This window comes from Triturus cristatus, chromosome 8, assembly GCF_964204655.1.
Source record: "Triturus cristatus chromosome 8, aTriCri1.1, whole genome shotgun sequence".
Classification (NCBI taxonomy): Eukaryota; Metazoa; Chordata; class Amphibia; order Caudata; family Salamandridae; genus Triturus; species Triturus cristatus.
The window spans coordinates 256,583,544-256,596,915 of NC_140591.1; positions in this window are offsets into that span (position 1 = coordinate 256,583,544).

The window sequence follows — 13,372 nt, forward strand, 5'->3', positions numbered from 1 at the left end:
TCATTTACAGGAGTACAGAGTGATTGGTCAATCTCATTTGCATCCTATGTTTCTTCCAATCGTTTTAAACCTACCCCAGTGTGTGCCTTTGCATGTTATAAAAAATGAGCATGATGTCAAGTCAACAACCACTTTGCAACTTTGTATATTGTCTCCAACCGACTTCTGCTGACCACCTGATGGAAAAATTTGAACTTGAAACTGGGTCTCCATGACAACCAGCATGCATTTAGGCCCTTATAATTGTCCCTCATGTGTCCCCTATGTAATTTCACTATACACACACAGGTACGGGGCGTTCCACGCCCCTAGGGCACCACTACTCCAGTGATACGGTCCGTACCCGCGTGTGTAGGGTCCGTACCACCATGGTTGTGCAGCCCTAGGCGTACGCCATGGTGATACGCTCCGTACACGCGTGTGTAGGGTCTGTAACACCATGGTTGTGCAGCCCTAGGCGTACGCCATGGTGATACGGTACGTACCCGCGTGTGTAGGGTCCGTACCACCATGGTTGTGCAGCCCTAGGCGTACGCCATGGTGATACGGTCCGTACCCGCGTGTGTAGGGTCCGTACCACCATGGTTGTGCAGCCCTAGGCGTACGCCATGGTGATACGGTCCGTACCCGCGTGTGTAGGGTCCGTACCACTATGGCGTACGCCTAGCAACAATGGTGGTACGGACCCTACACACGCGGGTACGGACCGTATCACCATGGCGTACGTGTAGGGCTGCACAACCATGGTGGTACGGACCCTACACACGCGGGTACGGACCGTATCACCATGTACCCCTTCATGGCAAGGTGTGTGGTCTGTCCTTATTTTAGGGACATGTGACCTGTGCATCCAGTGTTCCGCAACCTGTCTGTATGATAAACATCCTTCTTCTGCACACATGTGGATTTCTGTCACTCCTGTAATGCATCTGCCTGTTCACTTACACTGGCCCACATCTAGTCTCATGCCATGTCATGTTGAGCTTGTGAATCCACGTTTGTAGATGGCTCTTGGTAGGAGTGTCACCTGCCTGGCATACGTGTCTAGGATATATTGCACAGAACTGACTCTGCATGTAGCATATGTGTATTGGCTGTTCAACATGTGCTCAGTACATTGACAGTGTTGTTGTACTGTACTCACTCTTCGTTGTCCCTTCCTAATTACTGCAGGGCTCCGCCTCTCCCCCGACCAATCCCAGACTTGGCTGCCCTGAGGTAACGTGACTGTATACGCCGCTACCGCTTCACCCAGCGGTTGATTCTGAACTTGACAGCAAGGCTGGCACCACACCTCCAACCGCTACACAGGTATCCTACTGCACTGACACCCAAGATGAAGGTGATGGCAGCCCTGCATTTCTTTGCCACAGGTACGTTCCAACATACCATTGCTCATGTTGGTGGCATGTCCCAAACCATGTTCAGCCGTGTCCTGCATGATTTTCTAGAGGCCATGTTGGTTCACCTGGATGAGTTTATACATTTCCCAACTCCTGAGCAGTTGACAGGTGTCAAGGGTGACTTCTATGCCCTGGGAGGGATGCCCCATGTCATTGGGTCTATTGATGGGACACATGTGGCTTTGGTACCACCACAGGCACATGAGGTAGCCTATAGGAACAGGAAACATTACCACTCCATTAATGCACTTGTGGTGTGTCTTGCTAACATGGTGATTTCCCATGTCTGTGCTCGTTTTCCAGGATCATCACACGATGCCTACATCATGAGGCGTAGCAGGGTGCCTGAAATGATGCTGCAGCTGCGCAACGAACGAGCATGTCTTGTTGGTGGGTATACTCTGTTACTCCTGTATTTAGCGTCATCTTTCTGTCTTACTGCTTCTCCTGACCCACTTCTGTCCATGATGTTACCATGTAGGGGACTATGGCTATCCCAACATGCCATGGCTGATCACACCTCTCCGCAACCCCAGTACGGCTGCCGATCACCGGTACAACAACGCCCATGGGCAGACCAGGCGAGTGATTGAGAGGACCTTTGGCCTCCTGAAGAGCCGATTCCGGTGCCTCGACAAGACCGGCGGCGCACTCCCATATGCACCGGTGAAGGTCTGCAAAATCTTCCTCGTGTGCTGCATGCTGCACAACATGGCAGTGAAGAAAGCTGTGCCACTCATCCTGGATCCGGATGATCAGGAACATCCACCCGTGGAGGACGAGGGGCTTGGTGACGAGGCAAGTGATGTTGAGGAGGAAGAGGAAGAGGACATCCGGAGTCGGCTCATACGCAACTTCTTTGCTTAGTGGTGAGTTGCAGTGTCTGAGTGTGGCATGTGTTGCAATGTGCGGGTCCATCTGCATGTATGGCAAGTGAGTCAGAGGTGTGTTTGGATGTGTCACTCGAGTGATGGTGTAATGACTGTATGTCTTACCTGAGACACTATTTTCAACTAGCATGTTGACAACCTTATACGTGTCGAGTACATGCCCATGCTTGCGGATGTGCTTCTTTTGGCTCACTTCTTGTGTGTCTCTCACCCCCAGGTATTTGCGCATGCTGTCTGCTGGTGGCATTGTTGTGCTCCTGCTATTCCTCATGAATACAGCAACGTGTGCTGAATCGGCGTAACATGCACGGACATGTCGAAAAATCACCTTAGGGTAAGGGATGCACCACAGCTTTTTGGGTGTGCTATGTGTTTGGAATGTGTGTGCACTGCTCCTGTTCATGTTTGGTTACTTAGCATACATGTAGAATCACCATGGGTCACATGACATGGAGCTGGATTCACCTGAATTGATAGTCACACTTGGTGACAGTCATCTGTAATGTCATTGTGGATTGTGATGAAGGCATCAATGTGTGTGACACTGCCCTCGGACACATACGGGATGCACCGGCTTGACATAGTGTGGGACATCCCCATTAGTGGTTCAATGGTGAATTGCAGCCTCTCCGTGAGCAGCACGGGGTGTTTGCCTCACACCTGTCACTTGTGCGCCAGTTATATGGGTTTCCTGCATCTGTGGTGCAAAGGGGGGTGCCAGTGTAGGTTCCACAGGTTCATCCACATAACCTGTGCATCTGTTAATATAGATGCATTTGCCTTCCGGCAAACATGACTAATAAAGGTGTCCCTCAGCCTCCAAGGTGCCTCATCTCTGTCAATGCAGGTCTCTTGCCACTGTGCATGCGGCATGTCTGGCATAGTTGTCACAGATTGTGCATATGAGTCTATGTGTAGAGTAGCAAAATGCAAGCTGTTTGTCAGGGATGATGATATGTATTGTGCATGATGTACATGGCTGTGTATGTATTTTTCAAAAAAGTGGGGGGAGTTACCCTATTGCAAAGCAAAGGGACAGGGTAGAATAAACTATTCAAAGACAATAGAGTCCCTATTAGTTTTTAAGCATTCAGGAGGAAGCAATGCGCTCCTAGAATACAATAGTATTCAAGTACTAATGTTGCCCTCTGGTTCAGATCAGATCATTAGAGAACATATAAGCACAAAACCAAATTTATAAAAAAATATTAAAAATTTATTGACAAAATCAATGATAGCAATTTGTACTTCTAGCCACTTTGTGTTTGGGAAGATATCTTCCTTTGCCTCCTTTAATCGGTTACAATCTAAGTCTTTCAACATCTGTTAAAAAGTAGACGAACTGTGTATCAGTCTAGAATGGTCAGTACGCATGTTTAAAAACAATAGTGCAAATACAATATACAAAATTAAAATCATATACAGTTATAAAATTCTTTTATTCTTGTCTGTAAGGTTGTTAAAAAGAGTGTCGACGCAGCGTTTCGGTGATTTCTTTATAATTAGCACCTTCTTCAGGACTAACAACATTCAACATACATCTGTGTGGCAAAGAGATTCTTCAATTAGTAATCATTCGGAAAAAAGAGTTTATAAAACAATTTCTATTTTATCTTGCTTCGTTCTCTGTATTTAATGAATTTCTGAGGGCAACATATCAACAGTTTGAGTAGGTCAGGCTATAATCCAATGGGAAATATCAATTAGTTAGCTGTCCTTAATCAACAGTCTTTTCTTATTTTATGCATAATTCTTATAATTTCTATGCATGGGCTGATATTCAAGTAAACTTTAAAAGCATTCCCATTAGTCTATCAATGTTAAATATCAAAAAGCCATACCTCTCTGCTTAGGGAGCTTCTTGTTTATTTGTGGTAGCGTGTCTGTATTATTCTTGTACTCCGCCACTGCTGTATATATCTTTATCTGGTATCAATATAGAGTTCACTTAGTTACTGACAGATATTAGTCGGAAATAATAGACATCCCTTAATATGATGGGACTTAGTACCTTATATTCCTGAGATTTCTATTTGGATTCGTAGGAGCCACCATATAATTTCCTCTGGCTTTCTGTTTTTCGTATTTTCTAATTATTTTAGCTTCTAACTCTTCATTTTCATTCCTGTATTTATTATAGAAGAAATAAGGAGAGGCTAGAGGGATTTGTTTTTTTATTTTAGTATCGGGGGCTTACTATATCATTTTCCCAAATCTCGTCATACTGGTTGTTTTTTAGCTTAATTATATCGTATGGTAATCGTGATCATAGTAGTATAACTCTTAAGATTACCTCAGGCAAATGCTCACTAATAAACGCTCGATTACCATACGATATATAGAAGGAAGTAAAACGCAGGGTCAAGAGCTTGAATTGGAGTTTAACGCCCTAATGAATATTGATATATAAAACATACCTTGGGAAATACCACTTGACTTGATATTGATAACAACTTTCCTTAATTAATAATAAATGATATAATTAAGCTAAAAAACAACCAGTATGACGAGACCATATTTATCGCTAGTAATGCGATGGAGAATATTACCATTTCAAGATGGCCGCCGCCATCTAGATAACGGCTACAAGAAATCGCACCGGATAACCTTACGGTAAATTAATTCGATACAAGTGAGGCTCAAGAGTTATACCGGTGTTATAGAGACAGCCCCACGATCAGCAGATGCACACAAAGAGCAATTTTAAGATCTAAAGGGTATGTGGAAAGTTTAAATAAAGGTAGATGTAAAAGATATACCCGGTAAATCGTAAACGCTTCCCAAAGTAGTAACAACCCAAGTACATTGTCGATATCATGACATAAAAGAATGTTCTAAAACACCACGGCACGAAATTGAATATATAGTAACAGGAAGAGGGGGACCTCCATAGTTGAAATATGTTTGAATGTATTCCTAATATTGCTGACAAAATTAATCAGCAAAAGTATAGATTAAACAGTAAGCATATATAGACTAGCATGAGTAAAAGAAAGGTTCTAAAAAATATTCCTTTATTAGATGGTATATATAATGACAGAAAGAAGAGGACAGCCATAATTTAAATATGTTGCAATGAACCCGTAAAATAGCTTATAAGATCAAACAGCACAATATAGATAAGTAGATATAGACTAACAGAGTTATACTATCAATCCCACAGACACTATCCAACGGAATTATCGCCACCCAGAGCGCTAATTGAGAAAGCGCACACGGACAAGAACCCAAATGAGAACCAAGTGGGAATCTTGCAAGAGGATTAAATTCCAAGCCATCTGATCGGTATCTATGGATGCAATGGTGAGGAGTGAGATTTGGGAAAATGATATAGTAAGCCCCCGATACTAAAATAAAAAAACAAATCCCTCTAGCCTCTCCTTATTTCTTCTATAATAAATACAGGAATTAAAATGAAGAGTTAGAAGCTAAAATAATTAGAAAATACGAAAAACAGAAAGCCAGAGGAAATTATACGGTGGCTCCTACGAATCCAAATAGAAATCACAGGAATATAAAGTACTAAGTCCCATCATATTAAGGGATGTCTATTATTTCCGACTAATATCTGTCAGTAACTAAGTGAACTCTATATTGATACCAGATAAAGATATATACAGCAGTGGCGGAGTACAAGAATAATACAGACACGCTACCACAAATAAACAAGAAGCTCCCTAAGCATAGAGGTATGGCTTTTTGATATTTAACATTGATAGACTAATGGGAATGCTTTTAAAGTTTACTTGAATATAAGCCCATGCATAGAAATTATAAGAATTATGCATAAAATAAGAAAAGACTGTTTAATAAGGACAGCTAACTAATTGATATTTCCCATTGGATTATATCCTGACCTACTCAAACTGTTGATATGTTGCCCTCAGAAATTCATTAAATACAGAGAACGAAGCAAGATAAAATAGAAATTGTTTTATAAACTCTTTTTTCCGAATGATTACTAATTGAAGAATCTCTTTGCCACACAGATGTATGTTGAATGTTGTTAGTCCTGAAGAAGGTGCTAATTATAAAGAAATCACCGAAACGCTGCGTCGACACTCTTTTTAACAACCTTACAGACAAGAATAAAAGAATTGTATAACTGTATATGATTTTAATTTTGTATATTGTATTTGCACTATTGTTTTTAAACATGCGTACTGACCATTCTAGACTGATACACAGTTCGTTTACTTTTTAACAGATGTTGAAAGACTTAGATTGTAACCGATTAAAGGAGGCAAAGGAAGATATCTTCCCAAACACAAAGTGGCTAGAAGTACAAATTGCTATCATTGATTTTGTCAATACATTTTTAATATTTTTTTATAAATTTGGTTTTGTGCTTATATGTTCTCTAATGATCTGATCTGAACCAGAGGGCAACATTAGTACTTGAATACTATTGTATTCTAGGAGCGCATTGCTTCCGCCTGAATGCTTAAAAACTAATAGGGACTTTATTGTGTATGTATTTTGCCATCTCCGTCCCCACAACGGCCACTTGGCTGCATGTGCATCCATTGTCTGTGTGTGTGCCATGTTAGCCCAGACACTCCTCCCTTCTCATACTCCTTTTGCAGTGGTCCATTCTGACATGCTTGCGTTAGTGTGCAACTTGTGGCATGGTTTCCAGGACATGGCGCCTGCTGCTGCAGGCCCTGCAGCAAGGGTACACAGAGTTTATAGATTAGCCCTTCCACACCCACACACGCCTCTAAGACGCAACCCCCTTCCTCCCTCCACCCATTCATTTTGGTGTAATCTGCTTGTGTGTGACACAGTTGCGGTGGCAAAGGCTGGACCGTCTGCACATGCCACGTGCACATTGCACGTGCCTCATGTCCTTGCATGTGCCACATCACACTACACCATGATGTTGAGGCCACCCACCAAGCAATGTCCATCCCATACATCTGTTGCATGCACTCAGGCATGCACTCATCGGCCACACGACACCTTTGCATAATGAGTGTGCAACTCCAACTGCCTACACAGCGCTGGCACGCCTTCCAGGCCCTTTCACACCAACCAGGTCATGTCCCTCCTACTCCCCACAGGCTCTGTACCCCAACAAGGCCATGGGAGTGGTACTCCAGGCCTCTGCATGTAGTATGGTGTTGTTGTGGGACACATGGCACAGGTATCATGTCTCAGCGTGTTAGTCTACAATGTGTCCAGGATACCCCTCTACACCATGACACGCGCACTGCATCTCATCATCATCTGGTGTCCCATTGCCAGCCAGGTGCTCCTCACCCTCCCCAAAGACGCAGTCCTTGCAAGTTCCCATATTGAATAATGCATGGTATCCATTGGTAGATGGCTGCACGTTGGCCACCTGATGCTGGACTTGTACACGACTGAGGTGTTCATCTGTGGATTGTCCCCTTACAGCTGGGTCAACTGCTTGTGTCCCACCCGCAAGGGCCCTGCACAGGCACACAGTGTCCACGCACACAAGCTGGTGTGCATCATGGAAAGCTTGCCCACATGTGCTAAGCTGATCACCAGCATCTGTACCTCAGGCCTCAGCACACTCTGCATTATGCACAAGGTCCACTGTTCGACCCACCTCAAGGCAAGACAGACCACCCCCCTGGTCAACTTCGACATCCATGTCCAATCCTACCCTGCACTCTAGGGAGAAGTACCTTACAACTCCCATGACACTTGTCCACATCCAGGGTGCATCAGCACAGCTCTGCTTCAACATCCGGCAACCCAGCCACATCACCATCCAACAGGGATGGCGGCAATGGATCACTGTCATCTGCAGGATGACCTTCACAATCCACGTCCACACTCAGGATGCAGCCCACGACCACGCCCCCAACACAACCATGTGGCACTGTCATCCAAGACCCCATTGTGCCATCTCCATGCATCCAACATTGGCCTGGCCACCATTCTCCACATCCACCTGACTCCTGCTTGCAGGACATAGTTCTCCCACCTGGCTACACATACCTGGGACTCCCACCCCAGGACATTCCACATGATCCCTGACCTCTGCGCATGACTGTTGCTCTTCGAAATAGGTCTGTCCGCACAGTTGTGCAGGCACCCCCTCAGCTGGTTGGGGCCATCACGGGTGAGTATGGTGCTCCATGTCTGTATTGGATGATACATTGTGACCCATGTGTGTCCTGTGCCTGACTCAGACCCCAGGGTATGCATGGTTGGAGTTACTTCAAAACTCAGGCATGGTTTGACTTGCCAACACACACATGTAGTGGAATAATGCTAAATGACGGCATCATCTCGTGATTTGTAATGTTTTTATTGGTGGTGGGGTACGTGTTGGGGGGGATGCAATTAGGTGCTGTACTGGGGGTATAGAATCCAAAGTTCACAGGGGGAGATGGTATCCTTGCCATTGGAAGTCATCAGAGTCCATGCCACAGTCTTTGTCAACATTGGTCAGACAGTGACCAGCAAGTCCATGTGGCAGAGAATGTCATAGGATGAGGTGCTGCTGTTGCGCCAGGGGGCCAAGTGCCAGGTCAGGTGACCTGGGAGATGGTGATGGTCCGCTGACTCTCACGGTCTTTTGCGTGGATGACCCACCTTCCTCCGGGGACCCTCAGATGCAGGCCTTGACGATGCTGTGGACGCTCCGTCAGATGAATCCTCCTCCTCCTGGTTTGCCAGGCTTTGGGCGATCTGACGGAGTGATTGGCTCATGTCCCTGTGCACCGCCAGGAGCTCCGCCAGTCCTGCCTCCATCCATCCTTGGTGTTGTGGATGACTGGCATGATGCTCAGCCTGCATGTTCTTGATCTCATTGAGGGTCTCCACTACCTGGTCGATGCCTCTGGAGTCACGCCGGTATGTGTCCAGGATGTTGGATGTTGCGGACGTGTGACATAACCGGGTCCTCAGCTGCCTGGTCAGGCTCGCGCCTCCGCCGTCCTCCACTCCCACCACCCCTGCCCACTTGAGCCTGGCCTGCCCTTGTGGGCACGTCGGGTCTCCGGGACCCCTGAGGGATTGCATTTGCGGGGTCGCCTGCCTCCTCCTGGGTGCCCGGGAGCCCTCGTCCCTCCTGGTCAGACTGGCTGCGTTGTGTGCGAGCAGGGCTCCTGTGTGTATCCTGGGATGTGGCAGGAAGGGGGGTGGTGGTTGGCACAGTTGTACCTGACGCAGGTGCTGCAGGTGCTTGGGCACCAGAGGGGCCAGGTTGGTCGGGGTCATCCACGGTGTGGTGAGAGTCGTCGCTGCCGCTGGGATCATCGTCACGCCGAGCCGCGTCCTGTGTGTCTTCCCCCCCCAGTGTTGGGGGGAGATCGACGACGTTGCCCTGTGTGTGAGAGAGAGACAATGTTAATGGTGTTACATGCGTCATCCATGTTTCATACATATTCAAGTTGGCACAGTTGCTCCTGGTAGTTGGATATGTCTAGCCTTCCTCTCACAGTGCACTTGTGGATGGGTATATTGCGGGGGTCAGATTGATATGTACTCCTGGTCATTTGGCCTGTCTGATGAGTGTTGGGATGCTTAGTTGGCTATGGATTGGTCTTGTTGTGTCACATATCCATTGTGGGAGTGCAAATTTGCGTTGTGTGGGACCGGCCTCGTGGCGTGGGCCTCCCTGACCATTAGTCCCTCCAACCCGACTCATGCCACCCCCCCTGATCCCTGGTTATAGACCCCCGGCCACCATGTCCCGATGTTCCGATGGCCGACCCAGGGCCCCAGCGAAACCTAGACCTTAGACGCGCTATGCCCGGCCAAGGGAGAGGGAACCCCCCAAGCAGGACAGGGAGGAGTAGTCTCTGTCGCACCTCTGACCTCCTCTCAATGGAGGGTTTCGATCGCCCTCCAGGCCCCCAGGGAGCTGGCTCCCCGCATGCTGGGTGTCTGGAGTCCCTCCCGGCCCTACTTCAAAGGATCAAAGAGCCGAGCGACAGGAAATCCCAACACACCGCCCCCCGACGCCAAGACCCCTCTCTGTGAGGACACTGGACTTCAAAGGGAAGAAGGCGTATAACAGAGGGTGCTGAGGGGACTGGGGGAGAGAAGACCTGGAACTACGAGAGCCCTGTGTACCTGGTCGCGGCTCGAGAGCTCAGTGGTCCGGCTGGACCCGAGACTGCACCGTGTCCCCCGGATCGAGGATTGAGAGCTGTGCGAAGGATACTCGGCAGTGACTCTGACCAAGAACTGTCCCGCTACCCCAACCACCCTGTGCAAGAATTACCAAGCTTATTGTACTGACCAAAGACTACCTTGCGGATCATAAAGGTCCAACGAATCTTAGATAAAGATCTCCGTCTACTGAAACCTACTGTGTGCTGTCTCTTTGTCACGTAGTGCAAGCTCAGCACGTGCGACGCCAAGTACGAGACCTCGCTTCCTGAAGGGGCCTCACCGCCGGTGCTCGGCCTGGTTCTGGGAGAGGCGGGTCACAGGGTGGTCAGAAACGTGTTCTGTAACCCCCCTGGGATCGGCCTTCCAACACGTTGGCTGCCCCGGCGGTGTGTGCTTGTGTAAGGGGGGTGTGTGACCGGGCATGCTGTTGGGTGTGGTGTGATTGGTCATTGGGTCTACCAGGTGATGTGTCTATCCCCTCATGGTGCCTGCTGGCATGACAGTGACCCTCCTCCCTCCCTCTGTCTGTCACCCTCTGTCGCCCTCTGTCTCCCTCCCTCTCCCTCTCCCTCCGTCTGTCTGTCACCCTCTGTCACCCTCTGTCTCCCTCTGTCTCCCTCCCTCTCCCTCTCCCTCCGTCTGTCTGTCACCCTCTGTCGCCCTCTGTCGCCCTCTCTCTCCCTCTCCCTCCGTCTGTCTGTCACCCTCTGTCGCCCTCTCTCTCCCTCTCCCTCCGTCTGTCTGTCACCCTCTGTCGCCCTCTGTCTCCCTCCCTCTCCCTCCCTCTCCCTCTCCCTCCGTCTGTCTGTCACCCTCTGTCACCCTGTCTCCCTCTGTCTCCCTCCCTCTCCCTCTCCCTCCGTCTGTCTGTCACCCTCTGTCGCCCTCTGTCTCCCTCTGTCTCCATCCCTCTCCCTCCATCTGTCTGTCACCCTCTGTCGCCCTCTGTCGCCCTCTCTCTCCCTCTCCCTCCGTCTATCTGTCACCCTCTGTCGCCCTCTGTCGCCCTCTCCCTCCGTCTGTCCTCTCCCTCCGTCTGTCTGTCACCCTCTGTCACCTCAGCCCAGCTTCCTGGGCATACACACTTTGCAGGTATTTCAAAGGCCATTGGCTTGTTCATGTGGCTTTGTATGGAATCTCCCGCACCCCATTGGGCAGAGTGTCTCTGAGTCTGCGCTGCAGCGGCGGTGTGTGCTGACACTCTTTCACAGTGTTGCCTCTTCATTGGCTGCTGCTATGTGCGAATTGGGCCTTCATACCCATGTCATCCTGCGACGCGGCCGCCATTTGCAGGTGACACAGTACAGTGTTGGGACACACTGTTTGTATAGCTCTGCCCTAGGCCATATGGGCTGAGGGCATTGGTGTCTGCTTCTGAGTTGCACAATGTGACTTTGGAGCCCCCCCCTCCCGGCATCACGGACATCCTGTCTTGTGTTGGTGTTTTGTGTGGCCTGTGACTTGACATGGCCTTGCTTGGTGCATGGGGCATGGAGCCGATAGTGGCATGTGCGTGTTGTTGGAATGTGGTTGCCGTCCGGTGATGGCTTTCGGGTAGTTGCGTGCATTATCGGGAGTTGGGTTGTGGATGTGGTTCCCCCCATGTGGGCTGATTTGTTTGTGTACTCACCAGGCTCGGCGGGTCCTTCTAGTCCGTGTACTCCCACCGGCGGCAGCGTGCGCATCACCTTCTACTCCCAGGGATGGTAGTGTACCGGTCTGCGGGACGGCCCACCTCCAGTGATGTTGGCCTGGTTGTGTTCGTCGGTCATTTTGCGGCGGACCGTCCTCCGCAGATCGTACCACCTGGCTTGGCATTCATGCCTGGTCCTTCTGATGGGCGCAACAGCATTCACCCTCTCGATGATCCTCTGCCACATGGCTGATTTTTCTGCTATGCTGGTCTGTCTGACCAATGTTCCAAAGAGGTGTGGCTTGACTCTGATGACTTCATTGACAAGGATCTCCAGCTCCGCTGTTGTGAACTTTGGATTCCTGTTTGTGGGCATGGTGTGGGGTGTGGGTGTGGATGGTTGTGGGTGTGTGTGTGTGGTTGTGAAGGTGTGTGTGTGAATGTGATGAGGGGGTGTTTGTGAAGGTGGTTGTGTGAAGGTGTGCAAGTGTAAGGTGTAGTAAAGGTTGAGGTCTGGTGCTGTGGGTTGTCTGTGGGGTCTGGCAGCAGTGGGTCTGTTGCAAAGGCTCATGGTTTGTGTGTGTGGGTCCTTTTTATTGGTCCATTTGTGGGTGTGGCTGTGTTTGAACTTTGGGTGGGTGTGTTATAAGGGGTGGTTGTGTTTTGGGCCTCTGTTTACCTGTTTGGCTGTTGCAGGTCAGTGTATTGGGTGTCTTTGGGCTTGTTGGACGTGTTTTGTGATGTTGTGCGATTCGAATTGACTCTCCTTGTGGTGTTTTGCAGTGTCCTGGTTCAGTACGTGTGTTTTTCGCGTCTGTGCGGTGCGTACATCGGCTATGTTGTTGTACAGTGCTCACATTTGCTATGGCTTGGTACGACTCGTACATGCGCAGGGCTGGGTGAGGGTGCTGGTGTCGGGGCCTCGGGTAGGGTGCGTACAGGCACGGGCAGGGTATGGGGGCCTGGGGGTACATGCCGTACATACGTGAACCCAGGGTACGACGCGTACATGGGGGGGCTGGGGGTACAGCGCATACATACCGGGTGCTGGGGGTACGGTGTGTGCCCCCACCCCGTATGGACGGTGCGTACCCCCACCTCCGTATGTACGGTGCGTACCCCCAGCCCACGTATGTAAGCACCGTCCCCCAGCACATACCCCCAGCCCCCGTATGTAAGCACTGTCCCCAGCACATCCCCCCATCCCCCTGTATGTACGCACACTACCCCCAGCACCCGTATGTATGCGCCGTACACCCTGCCCCCATGTATGCGCCGTACCCCCAGCCCCCCTATGGACGGTGTGTACCCCCACCCTCCCCCGTAGGTACGGAGCGTACCACCAC